The 27,416-nt window shown below is 40.1% G+C and overlaps 1 protein-coding gene across 6 annotated transcripts in view; it reads left to right on the top strand.

The window, feature by feature from the left end:
• The first annotated feature begins 4,386 nt into the window (after positions 1-4,386).
• The window catches only part of LINGO2 (leucine rich repeat and Ig domain containing 2), a 1,346,710-nt gene continuing 1,323,680 nt past the window's right edge, over positions 4,387-27,416 (top strand). For 4 of the 6 annotated variants that reach the window (XM_070480605.1, XM_070480606.1, XM_070480601.1 and 1 more), the window contains exon 1: positions 4,387-5,477. The gene's annotated coding sequence lies outside the window, so the exon portion shown is untranslated. Of the gene's footprint in view, positions 5,478-6,282; positions 6,371-27,416 lie in introns of those variants that run through there. The other 2 variants (XM_070480603.1, XM_070480602.1) reach the window with 2 other exon arrangements.

The following is a 27,416-nucleotide window of genomic DNA, read 5'->3' as shown; positions in this document are numbered from 1 at the left end:
GAGACCCTGGTTCAATTCCTGGGTTGGCAAGATCCGCTGGAGAAGGGAAAGGCTACCCACTCCAATATTCTGTCCTGGAGAATTCCATGAACTGTATAGTCTAGGGGGTCCCAAAGAGTCAGACAGGACATGACTGCGTGACTTTCACTTTCACCCCCAAAATTCATATTGTTGAATTCCCAACTCTCAATGTGATGGTATTTGGAAATGGGGCACTCAAGAGGTAATTAGGGTTAGATTAGTTGTAAAGCTGGGAATCTCTTGATGGGATTATTGACCTTTAAGAAGGAGAATATCTCACAGTGCCCCATCCCCTGCCCAGCCCATGCACACCTTTCTTCACTGCTCACAGAGGCATAACCACAGGAGAACACAAAAAGAAGCGGCTGTATAAGAGATGGAGAGCTTTCAACAGGAACTGAATCCGCTGGCACATTGATCACACACTTCCCAGACTTCAGAACCATGAGAAATAAATTTCTGCTGTTTAAGCCACTCAGTCTGTGGTATTTTATTATAGCAACCTGGGCTGACTAAGACACTTCCCTCTGTTTCTTTCCCCCAGGGTCTCTCCCTGAGAATGAATGAATAAATATACCACAGGCCAGGTTTTTGAACACTTTTTTCTCATCTTTTTTTAAACTATCTTTTTTTTTTAAATAATGAAGGGAAAGCATCTGTTATTTTCTTTTCATGCAATCCCTCAAGAGCACTACTTTCTTCTCTTTGGATAGGTAAAAATTCCACATGGTTCCAACAGTCAAAAGAATATGTGAAGTCTCAATTCATTCCTTGACACCATCTGCTCATTCCTAACTACTTTTATTAATATCTGGGGTTTTCTCATTGCATTTTGCTATTTTCACCTAAAAACATAGTGGAGATTTTTGATTATCAGTATAAAGAGAACTTCCTCATTCTCTCCCATAGCATCTAGTCTCCTGTGGCATGGATATTTTAAAAAATGCTTTGTAATGTGAGGCTCTGGAAATGACAGCTACATCTCTGTAGCATGTTCCAAGGCCACTCTGTATTCAACATTCTCTGTGTTCCTAGGCTCTTTTTAAGTTTTAGAATTGGGGTAATAAAAATGAACATGAGATCTATCCTCTGAACACATTTTTCAGGTGAACTTACTCATCTTACATAAATGAAGCTTTATAATAGCTTTCACTTAGGTTTTTTTTTTTATCATAAGGATGTCAACATGAAAAAAAATGAAAACTTTTATATAACCATAAATTTATAGTAGACTAATCCCTCTCCCTTCCAGGAAACTTACAACTCAGTATTTTGCATTTTCATTCAGTCAACGTTGAGTAGATTACATACATGCTAAAGAATTTGCTCTAAATGTGACACACTCTTATTTGGCATTAAATATATATAAATTCCCTTAACCTTGCATTATTGAAAATGAGGTGCCTATTTGAATAAAGAGGAGTAGTTAATAGTGCAGGCTTCAGAGTTGGACAGATGTAGATTCTAATCCCAACTCATCTGTGACTAAACAGCTTTGTGATCTTGGTTAAATCTGCATAAGCATAAATTTCCTAATACTTTCAGTATGTAGAATTTACACCAGCAGGTTAGGGAGATAAGCTATTGAAAAAACAGTGGATTAATCACAGCATGCAGTAGTTACTAAGTGAATGGTAACTTTCCTTATCACCACCATCATTATTATACACATCTATTCTGGGAGAGATTCTGTACCAAATGTCAATGAACAGCAATGTAGATGACACCATCCTTGCTCTCAGAGCTCATAGTGCAATGGGAGAGGCACACCAGTAAGCAAAGAATAACTTTCATCTACAACACAACAGACCACTAGACAAAATGCTATCTCCAGGGAAGAAAAGAAAAGTGTTCTAGAAAATACATTTTATACAGCAATCATCTTGAAAAGATAAAAGATTCAAGAAAGTCTCCGCTGGAAGAGATATGATACTTATCAACCTCAATTTTCAACTGTCAAAGAATTTAGGGAAATAAATAACATTAAAACAATGCAGTTGCAATTTTAAAACAAAGAGGGGTGAATTCAGGAGTCTTTTGGATCTGACAGTACCTTTGAGTCTCAATAATTCCTTCTAGATAATGTAGACAGATAGGAGGATATAGGAATGGAATGAATCCTCTCTCTCCCTCGGACCTTGAGATTTACTCCTCTTGTTTTCCCTAAAGAAGCAAAGTGTGAAGTGGGAGGGAAAACACCATACAATAAATAACAAATCTAAGTTTGGTTTTGCAACAATCAAAAATCACTGAGGAAACTGCATTTTTCCCCCCAAGAGGAGTGAGAAGTGAATGCTTCTTGAAGAGGGTCCATAAATCCATAGGCTGTTTTTTTTTTTTTAAACTTTGTTGAAGGGATACAATGTCAAGAATATTATACCACTGATTACCACTGTTGGCTACACACCTTGTAAGTCAAAAACTCAAGGTAAATGAAAAAGAATCCTCTGTGGCTGGCACAAGACTTTCCACAACATTTCCCCAGAACTGTAAGACACCTTCCAGGTTTTAATGTATAAATAAATAACCTATGTTTATTTTAAAGAGAGCCATTAGTAGCAGAGAGCTGCTTGTGGGTCCACAGTAACCAGAAAAGGAATTTCAAGCTCAAATCTCTTTGGACAGGAGTCAGCTTTGAACTCTGAATTTTCTTTCCCCCAGCAAGTCGCTTGATTACAGTTCTATAGTCCTTGCCTAATAGTCTGCCACAATATTTTGTTATTAATCTAGAGGCTTATGCCATTATGTTAGATGGGAACGTTTGTTGGAAATAGTTCATTATAATTCTTATTGCTACTTCATTAATTAGGAATAAGAATCACAACTGGAAGAAGCATTTAACTCCGTAGCAAGCAGAGAATGTATAGACTTATATCAGAAGAATGGGGACATTTTCCACTTGAAACTGTACAAAGTCAGTGTCCAAGATACATTAAACCAACGAAGTGGGTTTAACTGCAAACTAGAAACACACAGAAATGAAATGCCTCTTTAGCCTTTAGCATCTCACCACCGAATTCATTATTCAGGTCTCCTCCATGCAGGCTCCGCTTAGCTTCAAACTCTGCTTTAACTGCATCACAAGAAGGTAAGCCAGGGCGTCAGACCCGTGCACACCGACTCCCTATGCGCGGGACTCTGAGTAGTCCTGCTCACAAGTGCTATTTAGCAGGAGGGTGTTGCGGTCCTCTGGCTCCAAGGGGCAGCCTTCATCCATCCATCACCCCCTAAAAGCGACCGTCCCTCTTGGCTTACTACAGCGTGGACTCAAACCGAATTCAAAGCCGGTTCATCCCAGAAATACAGATGGGCGCCCAATAGCTATTGGTCCGCAAACACCGGGCGCGGCGATGCTCATCTTCTAAAGCTCTGGATCGATTTCTGAGCTGTGAGTAGCTCTGCCAGAGCTCTTATCTACACAAGTTTCATCTTTTGCACCGAATCATCCTTTTGTTCCACTTTCGAGCCTTGGCAAATCCAAGTTCAGCGTTTAAGTACTGTCTGCCAGGCAAATGCCATCGCCTTTAAACTTGAAGCGGACTCCTAGAGACAGTCAAGAGCCCCTGGTTCACAGGAGCTACTTGGATGGAGACCTTGGCGGAGCGTCGCTTCCAACGCGGGAGCAAAGGAACCTCACGCTTTCCCCACTCGGCGCCACTTCGCGTTTTCCACCAGCAGGTTCTAAGGTGTAGAGATTAGCGAATCCCAGGAGTGAAAACACCTGCTGCGGTGTTCAGCCTGGTCAGCACTTGGGAAGGCACAGTGATGTTCTGCAGGTGTGGCGACCTCAGAGTGCACGAAGGCGAACCTGGGTAAGAAAAGAAAAGAAAAGAAAAGTTTACTTTCGGCGAGCAATTCCAGCAGCCCAGTCCGGGTAAGACAAACTCGCGCGGGGAGGCTCCTTTCCTGCGGAACTCTGATGAAAGGGCCAGGGGCGCTTCTGACACGATGTCTCTCCAGCTTGGGGTTCCCGGGTTGCGCGCACCCGGGGATCCCTCCAGGCTGTTTTGGGAAGAAAAAGATGGTGGGACAGGGGCTAGCCGGAGACCTGGAGAGCAACTCCAGTTAAAAAAAACCTTGGAAATGGCTGCTAAAGGGGCTGGGTCTCCAGACTCCTAATCCCACCCCTTTCTCCAGTGGAGCCTTTCACCTGCTACCGTCCAGTTTACAATATAAGCGTAGAGCCTAAATTAGCCCAGTTTCAAAAGCTAGGCATCACGAGCCCCTACGAGGCTCCTTCCAAAAAGATCTATGCGAGCTTCAGGAGCTCACAAGGGAAATGCTACGTGAGGGAGTGGGCAGGTAAGGGGGCGGGGGGGAGGTTAGAAAGGATTGTGTCCAGGAAACGATGTCTCGGCTCCTCTATTCGAAGGACCTCGGGGAGCCTTTCGGCTCCCTTGCAAGCAGCTGCAGCCACTTTGCCCCACATTTGAAGGGTCTTAGGTGGCCCTGGAGGGTGGAGATGCGGACGTGGTTAATCTTTAGTCCGGCCACCTCGAACAGGGTGCTGAGACAGTAACTCGCCTCATAAAAAGAACCAGGCAGCCAAGAAGCCAGAGAGGGCAGGAGCCTGGGAGGTGGCCGAAGGGATTTGAGGGCTTTCAGGGAGGAACTGCCTGCCTGCAGTAATCTCTTAAATAGTGGACAGTGATTGAATCTTCACATCATTTGGATCCTTGGAACACCTGCCCCGTCTTGCATCTCTCGATTTCTTGCTCCGGGGTGGCCTGGGGCCGCGGGCACGGGGCCGGGCGTGCGTCTGTGGTTGCGCGCGCGCGCGAGTGTCTGTGCGTGTGTGCGCGCATCCTGCGCGCCAAGCCCGGGCGCCGGGACCCAGCCGCCTGCCGCCTGCCTGGTGTCCCTCCTGCTGGCCGCCTCCTCACCGGGTACTCGCTGCCTGCCGCCCGCCCAGCCCAGCACGGCCGCCGCCGCCTCCCCTCAAAGTTTCTTCAGAGCTGACACCTTCGTGGAGAGATGGGTTTCTGAAGCTGTGCCTTGGAGTGGTTCTTCTTACAGCACCCTCCACCGAGTCCCCACCTAATCCGAGCAGAGATTGGCTTTTCTAATTTAAGGGGAGAAAGGTGGCGACGGAGGGGGTGGTATCATCCTGAGAGAGAGAGAGGAGGGGCCACACCTGTGAATATCTGTTTCATTCCTGCCTTGATGCGGGGAACTGACTGATGGACCTGTCTGGTTAAAGAAGAAAATTAAATAGAAAGCCAAGTTGACCGAGGAGGGGCTGGGAGGCTTCTGGAGGCTGGGAAGGTTGTCCCGCTCCCGTCTCCACAAGCGCGAAGATTCGGCGGTGCCTCCCGCCACCCCCACTCCTGATCCCTTTAGAAGGGGAAACCGGCTCAGCCGAGGCGGAGGAGTCAAGGAAAACCTCTGGACTTGTGTGCGTCGTATCCTTGGCTTTGGATTTTAATGATATGAAAGAGAATTAACCGCGTCTCAAGGTAAGAGGCTGCAAAACCCGCTGCCTGAATTGCTAGGAAGAAGAAAAACTTAAAATGCACGGTGGGACTGGGATGGGGAGGGTCAAGTCAAGTTGCGCTCGTCTCTGCCGGCGTCGCCACGCGGTTGCACACGCCGAATGAATGGCTCCGGGCGGGCAAGTCAGGGAGTTGCCGCCGGTGCCGCGGGCGCCCAGGTGGGAGGCAGCCAGGCGAAGGCAGCCTGTCCCTGCCCTTGCACTCTGTGGAATCCACTGGAAATAGGTGTAGCGCAAGGTTGTGTGTCCAGGCTGATTTACAGCGTGGATGTCTGTGTGTTTCCGGAGAGTTCCCCCTCTCCCCACCCCCGGCCCATTGGCACCGCTGACCCAGCCGCTCGTTGCCAGAGCGAGCCGTGGGCACTGGAGAACGCCGCTAGGACGTTCGGCGGCAGGTGAGCCCGGCGCAGGTGGGCAGGTGCGTGCGGCGGCCGCATCCGGCGAGCGGATTGAGGCGGGGGGCGCGCGCAGCCCTCGCTGCCGCCTGGCTGGCTTCCCGGTAGCCGGCGTCGGAGCCCGGGCGCTGCGGGGCTGCTGCGGTTCCCTTCGCCTCCGCTAGAGGCTCCCAGCGGGCGCCGCGGCGCGGGTGGGTGTGGGGGCGCCGGGAGGCGGAGGGGCGAGCGCGGGGAGCGAGCGTACCCGCGGGGTGGCGGAGCGGGCGCTGCAGGGGGAGGCGAGGCGAGCGGGGCCGGGGCCGTGGGACGGGAGCCGGAGTCCCGGCGCGCCTCCCGGCTGCGCGCAGAGCTGCGGGGACGCGGGTCCGGATCGGGGCTGTGCTCCCGGAGGCTTTGCCCGAGCCGGAGCCACTTCGGGGAGGGAGGCGATCCTGGCTCCGCGCCCTCAGGGCAGTCCCGGGAGGTAAGTCCTCGTTCTCCGCTCTCCTTTCGCGCCTCCTGGGTTCCCTTTCAATTCTCAGCCGGATACCCAAGATGGGAGCGACTGGAGGATGCGGGTCTGTGCGGTCTGTATCTAAAGGTGCCTTTGAGTCTTCCTCCGTGGAGCCCCGTGGGAGGTATTTTCGAACTAATTCTTAATTTTTCCAGCCTCCCCTCAATGTTCGACTGCTTTAAGGGAAGTTTCCCGCAGAGACGGCCAGGTGGCTGGTCTGTGGACCAGGCTGCTCCGCGGTGCTCCCCTGAGCCGCAGTGGACGGGAGTGCGCGCCTCGAGGGGTGGGGTGTGGTGGAAAAGGGAGTACCACACCCTCTTCTTTCCTCCCCTTTCCTTTGCACCTGATGGTGAGGTCTCAGCAGCTAGCATTTAACTGATTTTCTTTTCCTAAGAGATTGGCTCTGAGAACGGAGCAAAGCTGCTGATAGACTTGGAGAGAGAGAGAGAGAGAGAAGGGTGAGGAGGAAGTCAGGGCGAGAACCTCAGGAGCAGAAGAAGGGTGAAGTTACCCTGAGGTGGGTTGGAGGTGGGGGCAGTGCTGGGAAATGGCCTTGAAGTTCAGATGGTTTGATGAAGTCTGACTCATTTCACATTTCACACTGTCTTTGACAAAATCCTTGCTTAAGCCACTAACAGAAATCGCTTCTACTAGCTACTGCCTTCGGCAGGCACGGTGGGTGCTGATTATGTGTGATGATTGTGTTTAAGCTAAAAAAAAAAGTGAGTAGTGTGGTTGTGTGTGCTTGGCGTGATTACACCATGTCTGTCAGGCAGCTGGCAACGTATGTATTTTTCAGTATGCTGTTTTGTGTTCGTGCATACCATATGTGGTCATTTTACACTCAGCAGTGCAATTTCAGAGTCCTTTAAAGGTGGCTCTTAACAAACCCGACTTGTGATATTAACCCTCTTGCAGAATAATCCTGAAGGAAGACCAAAAAAAAAAAAAAAAAATGATAGGAGGGTATGGAATATTCTGGGCATCCTAAATAAAAGCAGAGGTCCAGCATTTATAAATGCTGGGCCACATACTGAAAGAGTGAACATTTTTTTCAAAAATGAGAAGCAGTGGTTAAAAGGAGGAGAATATTCTTCAGTATTCTATCATCCCATCACCCAGTAGTGTGGATTACTTTCCATATAGTGAGCCTGTGAGCAGGAAAAATGAAGCCTTTTCTGCTGGAAGTGTTTCGTGAGATGCTGTCAGGTATTTGAAGAATTTGAATGGGATGGGTTGCCTATTGATGATAACTGAAGTAGTTCAGTTACCACTTATGTGTAAGGCATCTATTATTTTTTATTAAGGTAACTACGTAAGTTAATATTATATAATAAGTGTAATTGAAGTGGAACAGACCAATGTATTCATGTTTTTCATTCCAGAGGAACACATAGCATGATCTCAGGGAAGATTTATATAAAGTTTGTCATTAATGTATTACATGGATGGAGCTCTGTGTCGAAGGCAAGAATAAATGTCTTGCTGAAATCTTGAAAAAAAGATGGTTTATGTTCTTAAGATAATACTCTTTTAGAAATTTTATTATGTGACAGAATAGTAGTTACTCATCTAAGTGTAGTTATCTGCATGTTTAGACACAGATTATGTATTTGTTGAATTGAATTAATGAAGACAAATACATAATAAGGGCTCAATTTTCTTTATGAAAGAAACTGAAACCAAAGGAATACCTGCTAGCATTAGGAATCTGTATATATGATGTGCAAGAGATCCTGTATTTCTTGACAATGAATTGAACCAAAGTAGTGAGGCTGGTTTGTAACCTCAAATTCAGTTATAGAACTCCATCTCTAAAGATTTTTCTCTATCTCATAAATGTGATTTTAAAAGAGTTAGAACATTGACATGTTCCTGGAATGCTGTGGACCTGAGAATTGTTTGAGTCCTCTGAAACTTCATGTCAAGAATAAGAAGTGATAGGCTGTTGTCACAAATTAATTGGCTTGATGCTTCAATTAAAAACTGATTATTATCTGGCTCTGGTTGTCATTATGGTTGATTTCATTTGGTCTCTAGATATTCTCTGAAAGGACTCTAGGTGGAAATGTTTTACAAGGATAGGAGGTCACTGTATGCAAAAGGTTTGTCAGTTTTCTAATTTTCCAGTTTAGTTGCATTTTTATAAGGCAGGAGCCTAGATTGAAAAAAAAAATTTTCTGAATTTTCTTAATTTTCATGAATATTTCCCCATTTGTCATAGCTCTCAACTTTTGGTACTCCATTTATAATTTTGATGAGAGAATAACATCACCAAGCCCCTTTCTTTTATGGCTTGGGGGCTGTTTTGTTAAGAACTTTAAGAACTATTTAATGATGAAAGATCATATTTCCTGAAAGAAAATCAATGGAGCTTAAAATATGTATGATAAGGAAATGAAAGAATAAGAGGGACAGGTTACATACTAGACAAAAGGTTTACTGATCTGCATGTACCTCTGATTTCTTCTTTTAGAAACCATTTTTGTTTAAAGAAAAAAGCATTTTTTTGCTAAAATTCCCTCCCTCCCTCTGCCTGCCTTTTCCCTCCCTGTCCTCTTTCCCTACTTGCTTTTATTATTTCATTTCCTCTCTCCTTTGGTTAAAATATTTACTTCTGAAAAAAATCCATACCTATTTATAGTTATTTTACAGTTATTGGTTCATACTTTATGTGTAAATGGGAGGTAGTTTTAAAATACTGATTGTTCCATTATTTAAATTTTTTCGTGGAAGAAAACCATGAACTGTGGGGTTGTTTCATTTGGGAGTAAAGATCGTCAGTTGATTATTATCTCGTATGTCTGTTTGCCTCTTGGGTCTGGTTGAAACTCCACTGACTTCTGTTTCTGGGAACTGTACAGGCTTGGAGAGTAGTTACCTGGGATGGATGTCCTGTCTTGAAATATTTTTGCTTTGAGTGCCTTATTTCCATGTGCGTTGTGCCCAGTGTAATCAAGTCTGAAATATTCTCAGTAAGCAAATAGTTGAGCCACACTTGTAAACCTGCTCAGAAATTAGTAATCCAAACAGTGAGGTCCTATAGCACAGAGGACTGTATTCAGGATCCTGTCATAAATCATAATGGTAAAGAATATAAAAAATAATATATATTATTTAAATATTCAATAATATATTTGAGTATGTTTAAATATATTTATGAATATTATGAATATACATTTATATGTATATATATTATTCAGTTCAGTTTAATCGCTCAGTCGTGTCCGACTTGCGACCCCATGAACCACAGCACGTCAGGCCTCCCTGTTCATCACCAACTGCCGGAGTCCACCCAAACTCAAGTCCATTGTGTCGGTGATGCCATCCAACCATCTCATCCTCTGTTGTCCCCTTCTCTTCCTGCCTTCAATCTTTCCCAGCATCAGGGTCTTTCCAATGAGTCAGCTCTTCGCATCAGGTGGCCAAAGTACTGGAGCTTCAGCTTCAACATCAATCCTTCCAATGAACACCCAGGACTGATCTCCTTTAGGATGGACTGGTTGGATCTCCTTGCAGTCCAAGGGACTCTCAAGAGTCTTCTCTAACCCCACAGTTCAAAAGCATCAATTCTTTGGCACTCGGCTTTCTTTATAGTCCAACTCTCACATCCATACATGACTACTGGATAGCCTTGACTAGCGGATCTTTGTCGGCAAAGTAGTATCTCTGCTTTTTAATATTCTCTCTAGGTTGGCCACAAATTTCCTTCCACGGAGTAAGCATCTTTTAGTTTCATGGCTGCAATCACCATCTGCAGTGATTTTGGAGGCCAGAAAAATAAAATCAGTCACTGTTTCCACTGTTTCCCCATCTATTTCCCATGAAGTGATGGGACCAGATGCCATGATCTTAGTTTTCTGAATGTTGAGCTTTAAGCCAACTTTTTCACTCTCCTCTTTCACTTTCATCAAGAAGCTTTATAGTTTCTCTTCACTTTCTGCCATTAGGGTGGTGTCATGTGCATATCTGAGGTTATTGATATTTCTCCCAGCAATCTTGATTCCAGCTTGTGCTTCCTCCAGCCCAGCGTTTCTCATGATGTACTCTGCATATAAGTTAAATAAGCAGGATGACAATATGCAGCCTTGACGTACTTCTTTTCCTATTTGGAACCAGTCTGTTGGTCCATGTCCAATATAACGGAGTCCCGTTTGCTGTGCAGGAGAAATAAATGCATTGTAAATCAACTATACATAAAAAGTAGTGATCCATTTTAGGAAAGCTGTAACTCCATCTAAGTCTTCAGTAAACGTAACTATTTTTATTTAAGTGTCACTCAGTGAATACAATTGCTAACTGGTTTTGAAATGTCCTCAGAGAGAAAAATCTACTGTCCAGAAATCTCGCTAGAGAAGCTAATTTGAGTGCCAGCAGGAGGCAGCATCAGTAAGTAAAAGTACAGGACTTGGCATCAGAAGACTTGAATTCTACTTCTGTCTCTTATGACTAACGTGTCACTTTGGAAAAGCTCTCATTTCTCTAACGCTCAGTGTTGAATTCTGTAAAATGGGGAAATTTAATATCTACCCACTCTAGGGTTTAAAACCTGACCACACCTAGGTTTAAGCTTTGGGAAAAGAAACGAAAAAAACTTTCAGGTGCTAAGCTAAGTAAAATGTGAGGCATTGTAACACTTGGTATGAAGGTAAATGAAATAATCTATTTGAAGAATACCCGGAAAACTTCCACGTGTTCTGTGTTCTATGCTAACTGGTGTCTGGATCTGTGACCCCTATAGCCCTGCCAGGACTGTAGCCTGCCAGGCTCCTCTGTCCATGGGGTTTTCCAGGCAAAGAATACTGGAGTGGGTTGCCATTTCCTCCTGCAGGGACTCTTCCTGACCCACGATTTGAACCCGTGTCTGCCTGTGTCTCCTGCATTGCACATGGATTCTTTATCACTGAGCCACCAGGGAAGCCCTTAAAACTTTCATAATGAAGCATAAATTTCTATATGTCTTTAATGAGGACCTATTAACTAGTGTTTTGAAAGTAAAAATTAAGTTTATATATACATATCTCAGATGATTTTCTCAAAGTTATTATTAATATGGCACAAACTGGCAACTTCCCTAGTGCTCCTGTGGTTGACTCCCCCTTCTAATGCAGGAGTTGTGGGTTCAATCCCAGGTCTGGGAACTAAGATCCCACACATGGGGGTGATGCAGCCAAAACTTAAAAATATGGTACAAACCATATGCTTACTATTTAAGAATAGGATAAAAGAAAGAAAAGGCAGGTATTTTTGAATAGTAAAGTTTACATGGAGTCCCTGTATTTTTGTTTGTGTTTTTACCATTCTCTATTTCTGAATTTTTCTTCTTCTCGTGTTTACTTAATTTGACATAGTGGCAATTGTCTTTGTTTTCCCTAGGTCAGTTACCCAGTTTCTGTGAACTCAACTGTCAGGTCAATTACCCAATTTCTATGAACACTTTAAAAATATTTAGCTTTTGAAATGTTAAATTGGTGGTTTGATTTGTGTAGTGGGACCCAAAACTACTATAATACCTTAGTTTTTACAATGGAATTTACCCAGAAATGCTGGTAGTCCATTTGTCCTATTTTATTTTAGTGATTTAAATGCTAATTATGTTTATAGGTTATTTTCATCAGGTGAATTAGTAAGGAAGTAGATTGTAGATATTAAATGATTCGTTGACTTGAATAAAAATTTAAAAGCCCCACTGAAATAATTATGTGCCCTTTTGATAAAATATGAGACTTTCTAGGATAAAGTATGAATAAATTTTGTGGCTTTTGTAAATGTGTTCAGCAGTTAATGTAAGAACAGCCCGCCTTTCCTGGTTACAAAGATAAGTCAAATACAATTTCCTTCCTTTGAATTTTAGTGTCATTGTCAATATAAACTATGAATGTATTTTTCTAATAATATTAATAAGTCTAAATGCAAACCTGGGAACCTGGACTTGGAAACGAATTATTTTGTGCAGGTATAATAGAACATAATATCAGATTGTCTCTAAAGAGAGAATTGTTGTCTTTACAAAAGTCATAACCAAATTTTAGTGTAACAGAAATAAATGGAAAAATCTCAGATTCCTGGCACATTTCAATTTCTAGGTGTAGCACCAGAGAGTTTTTGAAATGGATTCTAAATTGGACTGCATAAGAGGATTTTGTGTCTTCATACAATCCCATTCTACAATAATGTAACCATGGTTAGCTGCAAGATATCTATCTAGTAGCCAGCATGAAGGGAAATAATTAGCATAAAAACTGTATTGCTCCTGGTGTACCAGGGGAGGCAACAACAGTGCCTTGTGATAAATGTTGATTTTTGAAATGTGGGGCTTCGTTTGTCAAAGGGAAATAGCCCTTATCTTAGCTATTATTTTTACTCGACTTTTCTATAATAATAAAGATTTATATATATGATATATTAAATAGATTATATATTTTGTATATATACCTATATACCTTATATACTATATGCTTTATACATTATACTTTATATATATATACAACATAATATATAGACTCTATATCATAGATATTCTATACTATCTGTCTGAAATAAAGCAGTCTTTAGACCATGTGAAGGTATGTCTTTGACTGTCACCCATTGGTTAAGCATATGATGATGGATTGCAGATAGTTTCTCTGTAAGATTTGCCTTCAATTTTATTTGCAGGTAAATACTAAAACCCTAGCTTTGGTCTTAATTATGTAAATTCATATGAATTAACACTCAGCTATTTACTGATGTTAAAGTGATTTTTATTATAATAGGATATGATAATGTATGTGAATAGGTCTTTGTTCTTAAGAATCTTGTGATCTTGTTAAAGAGAGAAGGCAAAAGTGGGTGGTAATCTAACAATAAGGAAAGAATAATTTATCAACTTATTCAGAAATTCTTGTTAAATATCTGTTGTTCGCAAGACTTTGTAAAATAACAATGCTAGAGTTGTGTTACCAGGCACTTTCAAATAGGGTGGAATGAGAGTTGCCTGGGAAGAATTCATGAAAGGGGAGTAAATCGGTGTAAGCAGAATATAAATGTATGTTAAATGTATAATGTCACTAAGAATCGAAGTGATGCAAATTAATACAGGAGTGAGATAGTCTTGCTAATGAGTTGGGACTGAAGCACTGATAGATTCCATTTGTTGTTAATGGAGTGGGGAAAGAGAGATTCATATAGGTAATTGGAGATATTGTAAACTGGTTTACCCCAGGTGGCTCAGTGGTAGGGAATCCGCCTGCCAGTGCAGGAGGTGCAGGTTTGATTCCTGGGTTGGAAAGTTCCCCTGGAGAAGGAAATGGCAGCCCACTCCAGAACTCTTGCCTGGAAGACCCCCTGTACAGAGGATCCTGGTGGGCTACAATCCATGGGACTGCCAAGAGTCAGAAACAACTGAGCAAGCAAGCAGGCACGCGTTACCCACCTCTGGGGGCGAACTTTAAATACCTGTTATATTATAAATGTTCATAATAGTTGGCTTTGAAGGTCCTCCTCTAAGAATTTATCCTCAAAAATGCTGTCATGAATTTGTAACAATATATTATATACATACAATAAGAAATGTATAACCTGAATGGCTTCAAATCTTTTGAAAAATTGTTTATATAGTTAAAGGCTCTCTGTACCAAGTCAACTGGTGAATAGACAAAATGAACTATAGCCATACCATAGAATAATTTTCAACAATAAAAAGGGATAGAATACCAATGCGTGTTACAGCAGAGATAAAACCTCAAATACATTATGTTGAGTGAAACAAGCCAGACACAAAAGACTACACAAATGCTCTGTCTATATAAAATATCTAGGAAAGCAAATCTACTGAATTCAAAAGCGGATTGGTGTTTTCCTGACACTGGAAGTGGAGATGGTGAAAGTGAAAGTGTTAGCTGCTTAGTCGTGTCTGACTCTTTGCGACCCCATGACCTGTAGCCCACTAGGCTCCTCTGTCCATGGAATTCTCCAACCATGAATGTTGAAGTGAGTTGTCATTCCCTTCTCCAGGGGATCTTATTGACCCAGGGACTGAACTTGGGTCTCCTGCACTGCAGGTAGACTCTACCATCTGAACCACTAGAGAAGTCTTAGGAGCAATCAGGAAATACGTGGGCAGAATGGATCTTTCGTGGTCATGCAGCTGTTTCATAATTGGATTGTCGTGATGGTTGCATAAATCTGTAAATTTACTAAAATCATTGAATTGTTCACATAAAATGAGTACCTTTAATGGTATATAAATGTATCTCAATATGGCTGTTAAATATCTGTCATTCAAAACAAAATAATACTGCAGAGTCTTTTAACAAAGTAAATCTCAGCAACAGATCACTTCACTAATAAAATCTTCTGAACATTTAATGAAGGAGTAATGCCAGTTCTATACAATCTTTCCCAGAAAATTACAGAAGGAGGAACACTTCCTAACTTAGATTCTAAGAGACCAGCATCACACTGATGCCAATATCATGAAAAGACATTGTAGAAAAGAAAGCTACAGACCAATATCCTTCATGAACATAAACATAAATAATATTAACCAAAGTTTACACCAGATTATGAGAAGGGTTCATCTCAGAAATACAATGTTGATTTAACATTAGAAAATCAATCACTATAGTATACCATATTAACAGTAAAAAAAGAAACATAAAATTATATGATCATTTCAATATATGCCACAAGAAGTTTTTGACAAAATCTAGCACTTAATACAATTTCCTATCAAATATTAAGAGATATAAGGGACCTTCAACTTCATACAGTGCATCTCCAATAAACCTATGGCTGATATGACACTTAATGGTGAAAAACCAAACGCTTTTCCACTAATTTTGGAAGCGAAGTAAGAGTGTCTGCTCTTGTTTCTACTCAACATAATGGAAATTCTAGGAACCAAGTGAAACAAGAAAAAGACTCCAAAAGGTGGACAGTTTGTAAAGGAAGAAGCAAGACTCTTGAAATGCATACTTATTGAAGAATTGAAAAAACATCCATATATTCCCTAGGAACATAGTTACATAAACTTTGAAATCCTCCCACAATGAATTCTGCATTGTGTTTTGAGCAAGAAGGTAGATGGAATGTTGCAGATCTTTAAATATCATCATAGTGAGATCTTCAAGATACATGTTGAGAAAATGTGAGTGTAATAGAACAATACTTGGTCAGTGATAGATTGACTGATTAATCTAACAGGTAATTTTTATATACCTCCTCTGTTTTAAGCACTGGTGTAGGCCGTGGCTAATACGTTGTCTGTACGAAGGGGACAAATATAATCTTACCTTTGAGAGCCTTGCAGGCCAATATGGAAAATAACATATATGACAGAGTAAGAAACTAAATATATCATGAAAATTTGTGCTCTATGCATTTAGAAACTAAGCAGAATGTCACAGATTTACCTATAAGGGTTGGAGGAGGGACAGGAAATCTTCTGCAAGATGTGTCTGGTACCTAGTGAACACTTAGTACAGAACTTTTAAAATAATAGACTAGTTCATAGTGTTCTTCCCTACTTCACTTTATTTCCCTTCATATCTAATAACTCATGTATCCATCGTCTGAGGAATACATGTTGTATTTTGCTATCACCTGGATCATTTTCATTTTCCCTGTATTGTTGCATTTTTTTCTGTCTTGGAATAATTTCCTTATCAACAGCATTTGTTGAGCACCTACTATGAATAAATGCATCATATGCAGTGCCAGGGATACATTGTTGCTTAAGGGCATATCCTCCTTCATTTCTCTAATTGAAGCCTTTTTCTACATAAGTGATTTTAAATGTTTTTTCATTTTTTCTGATTACAGAAGTAAAACATTCACATCATAAATAATTGAATGTTACAGAAACACATAATTTACAAGGTGGAAGAGCTTCCTGGGGCTCTCTTTTACCCAAGGTTTTGACAAAGTCCGAAGCTGCCTTGCAGAAGAAATGAGAGAAGAGGGAGGCTGTGTGCTCTGTGGGTGAGAGACAAGAGGATTAAGTGGTCAGAGACTAGAATAAGCTTGAGAACATAGATGTTAAATGGAAGTTTTTCAAGTACGATGTTGTACAATTAACCCTTGGACAACACTAGGTTTGAACTGAATTGGTCCACTTGTGAGCAGATATTCTTCAGTAGTAAACTCTGCAGTTCTGTACTATCCGAGGTTGGTTGAACCTGCATCCACAGAAGCAGAACTGAGGATACTGAGTCCGTGAATATGGAGGAACTGCTGATAAGGGGGGCTGACTAAGCTCTGCAGGATTCTCAACTGCACGGAGGATGGGTGCTCCCAGCCCTCTAGGCATTGAAGGGTCAGTACTGGGTACAATGGTCCTGCTTCTGATGACCTTAAAATCTTAGCAAAATCACACAAGTCTTAGTAGCTTGAATGTGATTGGATTCCTGGTAGAGGTTGATAACAGAGCTTGTTTTTGTGTCAGAGGTGGGGCAGCAAAGCAGATAAGCTGCCGGGTGTGGACAGCAGTATACTAGGAGATAGATGCATTTCGGATGCCCCCCCCTTAGCCTTTTCCATCAGTGCCTTTAACAGTTTCGTCCATTTATTCATGTATTGGGTATACGCCTTCCAATCTATCCCTTCCAAGTAATTGTTTAACATATCCTTAAGATCTAGGGCTCACAACAAGTTATCTTGCCTTTCTGTACATGACTTTCAATTGATATTTTTCATTACTTTTCATAAAATTCATTCTAATTAACTAGTACAGATTGATGACACTCTATCACCCTTTTTTCTTAAAAAACTTTTTAAATGAAATTACTGAAAAGCATTTTAGAACATATGCATATATTAGTGATCTTGTTTTTGTAGGTGCCAAAATTAGGAAGGAAGCATTTGTGGTTGGTTCTGTATTCAGGACTCTCACAGGGTACTGTATAACTCTAAATAAAATGTAGAGTATCTTTGTCAGAGAAATCATATAAATCACCATTGGAACAAAGTGCATTTTGTCAGTCTTTATTTTTGAAAGATGTATGAACAAGATTGATGAAATAATGTGAAATAGGAAATGAAATAAATTCTGTTTGTGTTTGTAGGTGCTTATATAGCCTAGATGAATACCTAGGTCTTGGTGATTGTTGAGAAGAGTTACATTGGACTGTCCTGTGGGGTGTGGAGCTTCTGCTCCTGTTTGTCCATCTATGGAAGCACTGACTGTCGATTTTGTGGAGGAATTGGGGGAACAAAGATTACAGTGTTTCCCTCTGGTTCAGTAAGGAAGATTCAGTGATTGTGTTAATGTAAATTTCAAGGGAGGCTGTGTACTTTGATTCAATAGAAATTAATGATGCAAAATTATAGCTTTAGAATATGGACAGTAGTCAAGTTTTGTCACTAGTAATGGTGCAAAACTATGGAGAAGTTATTTGCATTTTGGGAGGTGCTTATCATCCATCTTTCCGTTTAGCTCTCCTTGTGGGAGAAGAGAGGGTAGCTAGGTATCCAGTGTACTAATCGTTTTATAAGAATAAAGTGCTAATGAATTTAATTAAGAATTCATACTGAGGTCTGATATGTTGGAAACGATATTTAAAAGTAAAATAATGTAGTGCTGTGCTGTGCTTAGTGGGTCAGTCACATCTGACTCTTTGCGACCCCATGGACTGTTGCCCACCAGGCTCTTCTGTCCATGGGATGATCCAGGCAAGTATACTGGAATGGGTTGCCATGCCCTCCTCCAGGAAAATAATTTAGTACTTACTGATAAAACCTTTCCATTTTTTATATATCTCCCTACCTTTGCACATAGGGATCCCTCCAACTGAAACTAAGTAGAATATCTGCACAAGCTCCTATTCGTCCTTTAAAACTAGCCTCGTGTCTTATTCTCAATAAACCATTCCAGAAACTCTGGACAAAATATAATCTCTAAACTTTTACTAACTTGCATTATTATATGTATTTTTAAAATATTACTTTTATTCACTCTCCAGTGTATCTTTTCAAATCATGTGGTTTGTGAGGGTAAAAATTATATTCATCATTGTTTTTTTAAAAATAATCTAGAATATAGTCAGTTCTTATTGAATATTTTTGGAATGAATTGAAATGTGATTTTATAATACTTAGAAAGTTTTAATATATCTAAATCCAAAACTGTCATAAGGCAGATAGCATGCAATGAATAAAAGTTCGAAAGATTTGGTTTCAAATTCTGACTCTGCCATTGACTGCTAATTAATGCATCTCACACAGTCTGTTAATCTCATGAGATGTTAATTTCCTTCGGTAAAACATGTAATGATACCTTTCTACCCTGCGCATCTTATGTAGAGTTTATGAGAATAGAATAGATAGGGGGTGAAAATAAGCTTGTATACTCAGTACCTATACAATTGAAGTCATTTCTGTATTAAATATATATACATTTAAAAGCCATTCATAAAATAATCTCAAATGCAATAATGTATATCATCTTTATATAAGAATGGAGGTTTTTGTACAGAAAAGCAAAAACAAATTAATTTTAAGTTCATTTTTCTTTCGTATTCTTCTTTTATTATGATGTAATTTTCTCAAATTTTCATATCAAATGAATTTTATAGATTATGAAACAAGGGTAGCAATACATGTCAAATAATTGCAGTTTAAAGCCTGGTTATAGATGGAGCAGTTGATAACTTGCTTGTAGTCCTTTAGACTTGGATTGAAGATTGTTGAACAACTCATTTGACTCTAAATAAGCACTGATTTTTATCCTATCTTCAAATTACAACCAGTTTGCATAGAATATCAGTATTTTAGTCTTTCATTTTGAATGTTTGACCTCTTCAAACACTTATATCCTATTTTATTCTGTGATGCCTTCTAGATCACTGACAGAAATTCAAATAGCAAATATTTACTGATTCAATGGTAGTTTGTATCCGGGAGATCCACTTTATACATGTTCTGATAGTATAAGAGGTTATCACTCTATGCCTAAATCTAGTTTGTTGGAAATAATTACGTTTTTTGTCTCTGCCCAGCATTTCTATTTGGCCTGTGTTAGAGTCTAATCAGATTTTCTGCCATTCATTTTGCTCTGATGGAGTGTTTTCCTAGGTGTTTTTGACTTAAGTCATATTCTCACAGCATTTTTATCTTTGATGTTGGTTTCATGTATCTGGGAAAAACTCTAGGGTAGTTTAGCCTAATTTCTAATTTTTCTTCCATTTCTGTAATAGCTTTTTATCTTAATGTTTCTCAGATTCTCTTAGTTATATATGATGTTTTCCCTCTGATTTTCAAAAAGTATTTTGATAGCTTTGTTTTTATTTGGATTCACTTGGTAGTGTTTTTCACTTTCTTTCTAACTTCACTGTTCACAAAAGCTGTATCCATCCAGCACAAACATTTTTTCTTTTTCATGTGTGTGTTTCTTATTTAAGCAAGTGTTTATCTCCTTTTTCTTTACTAGTCTCCATTCATACCTGTTTGGTGGGGCTAATCCTTTTCCTGCTCGTAAAGAATATCTCAGATAGGTTTCATATCTTATTTACATATTGTTAGAAAATAAGCATTGTGCTCAGTCAGTAAGTTGTGTCCAACTCTTTTGTGACCCTGTAAATTGTAGCCTGCCAAGCTCCTTTGCCCATAGATTTTCCAGGCAAGAGTACTGGAGTGGGTTGCTATTTCCTCCTCCAGGGGATCTTCCCGACCCAGGGATCAAACCTCCTTGTCCTGTGTCTCCTGCCTTGGTGGAGGATTCTTTACCACTGGGTCACCTGGGTGGTCCTATAGAAAAAAAATGTTCTGTGACTACATCTAATAACTTGAATAGTCTCATTTCTGTTATATTCTGTTCATTTACTAAGTCCTAAATTCATTTAGTAATGAAGTTTCCCCTTACCTTAGCCTGGCCAGTTTGATGCTGGCCTCTTGCCAGGGAGAATAAATGGGAGTTGGGCAGCCTCTCCTGTGTTTCTTCAAGTTGACTCCCATGCTTTTTGCCCTATTCAAGTAGGCTGTCTCTGGCTCCTCTAGGGATGTATCTCAGAAGAGTAGAAGAGGTAAGGTGAGGTCTGACTTGCCTGACATGAATGTAACCTTGGATGAACTTTCTCTGGACTTGGTGGATGCTTTGTTCACGCTTGCGATGGCCTGGTAGACACTAGCATCACTCATCTGAGCTTTCTGTGCCTCCTGAGCACCAGGTAGGACTGGACTTTCTCACTTTCATGTGATTGGGCAAGGCCACATGCCAGTTCTGAACAAGACATGATGAGCAGAAGTGACAAGTGTCACTCATAGGCTGAGCTGGTGTGAGAACCTCCAGAGATCTTTCTTTTCCTTCTGACTCTGCAGTCACTAACATAGAGGTGGTACTGTTCCCCCAGCTTGAATCATTGGCTGCTTCAATAAGAAGAGCCAGCCTCTGTCCACCACTGATACAGTACCATGTTTCATGAACAAGAAACTAATCTTTGTGGTTTTAAGCTACTAAAACCATGGGGATGTTTCTTACCACAGTGTAACTTAACCTGTCTAAACAGAAAGACATGTGGCTTTCATAGAGGTGCCTATTGGAACTGTTTAGCTCCATTTGCTATGACCCAGGAAATGGATTTCCTCTGCATGGCTGCATTATATTTCTCTATTGGTTCCTACATATTCATGCCCTCCATTGAGACTACATCATCCCTCTTTGCATTCTTCTTGGGCAGGATTTAAAACGTCTTTTAACAGCTCCAGTGTTCTGGAAACATTAACACCATCTTGCCTCTCCCAGGGAAAGTGTAGCCAGTATCTCTCTCTGCTTCAGGATCTTAACTTATCACTTATTAATTCAATCTATAGCCACCTGCTGCAAAGAGCCAACTCATTCATAAAGACCCTGATGCTGGGAAATATTGAAGGCCAAAGGAGAAGGGGGCGGCAGAGGATGAGAGGTTAGATAGCATCACCGACTCAACGAACTTGAGTTTGAGCAAACTCTGGGAGACCGTGGTGGACGGGGGAGTCTGGTGTGCTGCAGTCCATGAGGTTGCAAAGAGTCAGACATGCTTAGAGACTAAACAACAACAATAATGCATGGCTTCAAAATATTCAGTGACACAAACTGTGCTCTGGAACGTACCCTACAAGAATGGTTTCAGAACAGCATATTCTAAGATTCAAATCAGACATTAACTGTTATGTCCCTCAAACATCAATGTATTCAGTTCAAGTTTTTGAAAATGTTTCCTTACAACTTCATCAAGGTTTGAGGTGAGGAGCTGGTGGTGGGATTTACAGCGTATCAACAACTGAAAAAGAAATTTCTTCTACCTAGTTTCCAACCTTTTTGACCATGTAAACTTCAAGAGATGTTGGCTCATGAAACTGATTTTTAGTTTCTTTGTAAGTTCTACGTAGACAACTGAGCACTTCCATTAACTGACGTGCACACAGAAAATGTCTCATTTAATTTAAAAAAGGTCTCTAAAACCATTGTTGTAGGGTATATTCCAGAAGGGGCTCCCCAGGTGGCTCAGTGGTAAAGAATCTGCTTTCAAATGCAGGAGACGCAGATTTGATCCCTAGGTTGGGAAGATCCCCTGGAGAAGGAAATGGCCATCACTCCAGTATTCTAGCCTGGAGAATCCCATGGCCAGAGGATCCTGATGGGCAACAGTCCATAGGGTTGCAAAAGAATGGGACCTGACTTAGTGACTAAACAACAAATATTCCAGAAAATTATTAGAGCATAGTGTATTCCATTCAGTATTTTATAAGTCATTCATAAATTGAGTTAAAAATACATTTGCCTACAAATGCAGTCATAGGCTCTCTGAAGAAATCTCAAAATGACTTTTGGGAAGCTGTGGTGAGTTACTATTTTTTTGTTAAAATCAATATTATGCTATACATAAATAGTGTAAATTCACTTACCCTTATTAAAGCTATTTTGTGTTTCTGCAAGCATTGCTAAGTGGAATTTACTGAAGAGAATTAAGCAAAATATATTTATTATTGTTATTTTAAGAGAACTTTTTACTAAAACTGATGCTATCAGTCCCTGCACATTTATTCTAAAAGATTGCTTGGCTGAAACAGTTAGTGAATCAGTCTTTTAGACTGATTACATTTGTGGTAAATAGTATGCAGCACTCTAGGGTTTGAGAAGAGAAAGACAGTGAAACTCTACAAAAGCATCATGCATATAATATGTTAATCACATTACCCACTGTTCACTATGAAGTTTTAAATTTAAGGAAACCATGAAAGGTGCTGCAGTTTGTTACCCTGAATTGGAACATTAAAATATTTTGGTTAGCAAACAGACCTCAAACAAACAGTCATCCTAGTGTCTAAGAAACTCTGTGAGTATTGTTATTTTATCTATTATTATTATTTTTATTGTCTGATTCACAGTTGTTCATGTGACAAGTACATTATCACATTTTAAAGATGTGAGTCAAATGGATGAACAGAAGTAGAAATTTTAATAGAAAGTATTTTGAGACTGTTACCTCCTGTATTTGGGGATGAAGAATGATTAACAGTTGGTCAATCTGAGCAGTTTAAGAAAGTAACATTTTCCTACTCTAGCTCAGACTGGGTTATTGTACGGCTGGTAATTATGGGCTTCCCCGATGGCTCAGTGGCAAAGCATCTGCAGGGGACTCGGGTTTGATCCCTGGGTTGGGAGGATCCCTTGGAGGAGGAAATGGCAACCTGCTCGAGTATTCTTGCTTGGAGAATCCCATGGACAGAGGAGCCTGGTGGGCTACAGTCCGTGGGGTCGCAAAGAGGAGACTGAGCAGGTACACATACACATGTATACGACTGATAATGATACAATTTTAAGTTACTGTTTTCTAGAGAATGCATCAATTTAAGCAGTGTATTTCTGAGTACCAGATGTTTCTTTTCAATGTTTGTAGAGTATGATATATTTTTATGTACAGAGGATTCAGTGTTAGAACTGGACACTGCCACCATCTGGTGGCCTTGTAAAATTCCATCACTTCAGTTTGCAGCCTAAGCTTTTGGGGCATCCATCAAAACAGCTTAAAGTGAGCTCAGATGGATTTGGAGGAAAATGAACGGAAAGAAGGAGGGTGGGTAGATAAGCATTTGTATTGCAAATTACCACTGAATATGCTTCACAACTCGGTAATTGGTGGAAGATTGAGTTACTCAACAGGGAATGACAATGAATAATTGTGAGGAAGGTTGCATGGTGATGTCGGGTGAACACATCGGTTGTTGTTCAGTCGCTCAGTCGTGTCCAACTCTCTGCGACCCCATGGACTGCAGCATGTCAGGCTTTCCTGTCCTTCACCATCTCCCAGAGCTTGCTCAAACTCATGTCCATTGAATTGGTGATGCCATCCAACCATCTTGTCCTCTGTCATCCCCTTTATCCTCCTCCCTTAAATCTTCCCCAGCTTTGGGATCTTTTCCAATAGTTCTTCACATCAGGTGGCCAAAGTATTGGAGCTTCAGCTTCAGCATGAGTCCTTCCAAGGAATATTCAGGGTTGATTTCCTTTAGGATTGACTGGTTTGATCTCCTTGCTGTCCAAGAGATTCTCAAGAGTCTCCTTCAACACCACAGTACAAAAGCATCAGTTCTTCAGTGCTCAGCCTTCTTTATGGTTCAATTTTTTTCATCCATACATGACTACTGGAGAAACCATAGCCTTGACTATACAGATGTTTGTAGGCAAAGTAATGTCTCTGAGTTTTAATATGCTGTCTTGGTTTGTCATAGTTTTTTTTTTTTTCCAAAGAGCAAGCATCTTTTAATTTCATGACTGCAGTTGGCCCTCAGGTATTTTCTTACTTGTGATATCTTTCAGATTCCTCTCTACCCCAACCCAGAAAACTAAATGTTTTTTCCTTTCATCCAGAAAATTGTGTGCATACTATGACTTAGCCCTCAAATTATCTGTATGCACTTTTATAGCCTTTGTATTGTTTTTTTAGTTACTTTAGGTGAATCTTTTATCCCAGATTAGACCATGGGCTTCTTGAGGGCAAGGCATTATAGATATCTTTTGCATGCCTCAGTACTAGCACATAAGCATGTGTTCAGTCTTCTGTCAACATAGTGGTAGAATTTAGGACACTCTTCCATCATAGCAATAAATTTGGAAAGTAATAAAAAGAAACCATGACTTTTTATTTGTTAGTGTGAGCATCTTGTATCTTCAAAAAGCCTCAAACAAAAAGTTGCATAGGTTAAATATAATGAATGGATATATTAGATATAATGGATAAGATGGTGATATTAGAGAAAGTAATAGGAATATTTCTTTAGTCTATAATAAATTAAAATATTTTATAATCTTGTGGATACTGAATTATATATAAGAACTATAAAAGAATGTTTTTTATTAGTCAACTAAGTATATTCTAGGAACTAGGGAGGGCTTCCCCAGTAGCTCAGTGGCAAAGAATCTGCCTGCAATGCAGGAGCTAGAGGAGAAGCAGGTTTGATCCCTGGGTTGGGAAGGTCCTCTGCAGGAAGGCTTGGCAACCCGCTCCAGTGTTCTTGTCTGGTGAATCCCATGGACAGAGGAGCCTGGTGGGCTACAGTCCATAGGGTTGCAAAGAGTTGGGCATGACTGAGCACACACACACACCCAAGAACTAGGGAAAGACAGAAAATCAAGTCCTTTATGAAAATTGGAAGTTTTGTGGATAAAAAGCATGTATAAATTGAATGCTAGACAACATTTTCCTGATTGGAAGGAGTTTGTTACACGATGCTGTGAAAGTTCCAAAGAGCTAATATAATTTGATAGCTCAAAGCAGTTTTGGGGAACAGGGTCAGGAACATTAAAGACAAAATAAATTGAATCACAATGTATTCTAAAGTTGTAAAGTATCAATATTTTTCTCCAGTCTATTTTAAACTGAGTTTTCTCATCTAAACTGGAGCTCATGGAAATTATTTGAATGACTTCAGCTTCTAAATTCTTCCAAGGATGTTGAGCAACTAGTACTATGCTAGATGCAGAAGAATTAACTTATTACATCCAATGATTCCTTAGGGTATTAGAGTTACCTGAGTCTAAATTATTGTTAAGCATATGTATAGCTTCAGAAAATGCTCAATTTATATTTTTATGACCAAAATCTGCAAAGCAATAGATGTGCTCATGAATATTTGCCATCTGTGACTAAATCTTGGTATATTTAGTACCATACCGTACAGACTATCCAAATCAGGTTTAGCTGTTTTGATAGTAATTGAGATTTAATAGGAACAAACTGTTTTTTCATTTGAAACTTTATAAATCTTTGTCTAATCATTAATTCAAAATTTTCTAAATAGTTTTTAAGTAAAGATTAATATTTACTAATTAGTTAAATAATTCTGACATTAATTTCAAAGGTTGTTATATTTTTCTATAAAGAAAACTTTGATTGATGTGGTTTCTCCTAACCTCCTAAGTTATTCAAGTCTATGTGGTATGGTTGCTACAAGTAGAGTTGTTTTGGTAACAATCTAATTAATGTGGTCTTCTTTGACCTACATTATTTTTTTTGTTTTGTTTTGACTGAGTCCAAGTGTGGTCACTTAATACAAACTCTGAATAATGTGTTAAAAATTATATATGTGCTGGGACAATTGGATATTCGTAGCTAAAATATGAACCTTGAAATAAGCTGCTGCCACTGCTGCTAAGTCGCTTCAGTCGGGTCCGACTCTGTGTGACCCCATAGACAGCAGCCCACCAGGCTCCCCCTTCCCTGGGAATCTCCAGGCAGGAACACTGGAGTGGGTTGCCATTTCCTTCTCCAATGCGTGAAAGTGAAAAGTGAAAGTGAAGTCGCTCAGTTGTGTCCGACTCCTAGTGACCCCATGGACTGCAGCCCACCAGGCTCCTCGGTCCTTGGGAGTTTCCAGGTGAGAGTAATGGAGTGGGTTGCCATTGCCTTCTCCGGAAGTAAAGCTAACATCTCATATGAAAATTCAGTCAAAATAAACTGTTGACTTAAATGTAAAACATAAAACTATATACCTTTTTGAGAAAAACATAGGGGAAAAAACTTCAGTTTTATGGTGGGGCAAAGAGTTTTTAGACCTAACTCGAAAAATATGATCCATAAAATAAAAATGCATAAATTGGACCTCATCAATATTAAAGTCTTTTGCTCTGCAAGTGAAGAAGATGAAAATGCAAGTTACAGATTCAGGAAATATTGACAAGTTGTATATTTAATGAAGGACTCATATTTGGAATATATAAAGAACTCTCAAAACTCTGTGGTAAAAACACAAACAACCCATTTAGAAAATGAGCAAAAGATATGAAGAGACAATCCACCAAATTTATACAGATGGCAAAAGTTCGTATGAAAAGATGTTTAACATCATTGGCCGTGAAAGTGAAAGTGTCTCGGTCCTGTCTGACTCTTTGTGACCTCATGGACTATACAGTCCATGGAATTCTCTAGGCCAGAATACTGGAGTGGGTAGCCTTTCCCTTCTCCAGGGAATCTTCCCAACCCAGGGATTGAATCCAGGTCTCCTACATTGCATGTGGATTCTTTACCAGCTGAGCCACAAGAGGGATATCACAATTTAAAACTCAATGAAATATTGGTATACAACTATCAGACTGTATAAATAACATGAAATGTTAGCAAGGAGTCAGAGAGATTGGATCACTCATATTTTACTGACAGGAATATAGCCTAGGTCAGATACTCTGGAAGACAGTTTCACATTTTCTTATAAAACTAAACATGGCTTTAATATACCACCCAGAAATTTCATTCTTAGGCATTTATCTCAGGGAAATGACAATGTATATTCCAGAAAACCAGTACACCAATTTATCCATGATAGTGCCAAACTGAAAATAATCAGGTATTCTTCAATAGGTAACAAATTAAACAGACTGTGTTATCCATACCATGGAATACAATGCAGAAATGGAATGATCTGCTGTTGTAACAGTTTGTATGAATCTCCAGAGAATTATGCTGGATAAAAGCCACTGATTCCAAAAGGTTGCATACTGTATACCTTCATTTGTAGATTATTTTTGAAATGAAAAAAAAAAAAAATAGAATTGGAAAACAGA

Source organism: Odocoileus virginianus, chromosome 18, assembly GCF_023699985.2.
Source record: "Odocoileus virginianus isolate 20LAN1187 ecotype Illinois chromosome 18, Ovbor_1.2, whole genome shotgun sequence".
NCBI lineage: Eukaryota > Metazoa > Chordata > Mammalia > Artiodactyla > Cervidae > Odocoileus > Odocoileus virginianus.
Note: the sequence above shows the minus strand (reverse complement) of the source record. Positions and strands in the feature narration are given on the sequence as shown.